The sequence below is a fragment of the Calidris pugnax genome, unplaced genomic scaffold (genome assembly GCF_001431845.1).
Source record: "Calidris pugnax isolate Ruff unplaced genomic scaffold, ASM143184v1 scaffold244, whole genome shotgun sequence".
NCBI classification, from domain to species: domain Eukaryota; kingdom Metazoa; phylum Chordata; class Aves; order Charadriiformes; family Scolopacidae; genus Calidris; species Calidris pugnax.
The window spans coordinates 2,446,542-2,447,425 of record NW_015091141.1 but is presented as its reverse complement, the minus strand read 5'-3'; positions in this window follow the sequence as shown (position 1 = coordinate 2,447,425).

Genomic DNA, 884 nt, shown 5'->3' with positions numbered 1-884 from the left:
GCGGCGGCGGCGGCGGCGCAGGCAGCCGGGAGCGCGGCCGGCACCCCCCGCCCCACAGCGCGGCGGAGGGGGGCGAAGGCCCTTTGGCGTCTGTGGCAGGAGGGTAGGTGGAATGGCGGCAGCGGCCCCGCCGCGGGGCACTCTGGGAGCGGTAGTTCTCCATCGCCAAGCGGCGGGGGCCGCACCGCCTCCGCGAGGACTACAACTCCCGGCATGCAGAGCGGCGGCGCCCCTAGGAGGAGGGAGGGGGGAAGGCGAGAAGGGGGCCTGGGCCCGGGGCGCCGTTTTGGCGGGGCCGTGAGGGAGCTGTGGAGAGGGACCCCGGGGAGGAAGGTTCTCCTCAGCCCGGGTGGCAGGGATGGGCCCCCCGCGGGGTCGAGGGAGAGCGGAGGGTGCCCTGGGGTCCTTTTTTCCCCTCCCCGGGAGGGATGCGCACTGAAATCCTGTCATCGAGGAGCCGTGGCCTGTGCTCGCCCCTTGCCACATTTATTTTCGAAATAATATGCTTAAACTTGACATATTTTCGTGTCACAAGCCCCCCTGCTGTGACATCTTGGGCTTGACCTGAAGTACAAGGCTTGCCTTCACACAGCCCTGGCTAGCGCCAGGTTCAAGAGCCTCAAATAACACTAAAAATAAACTAGAGATGTCCCCAGCCCTCAAAATTTGAGTGCTTTAAACCTAGCAGTTGGTATCGTAAAGCCTGCACCTTAGATTTACTGCTAAATTACAGCTTTCTCCTCTTCCCCCACCAGCACCTCGCAGCCTGCAGTGAGATGCCCATAATGCAGCTCATCCAAAGAAGCCCTTGGGTCAGGCCTCATGGAAGTTTAGTTTAGCCCAAATCCCGTGAAATTTCCCTTAAATGTACTTTGGGTTCTTTC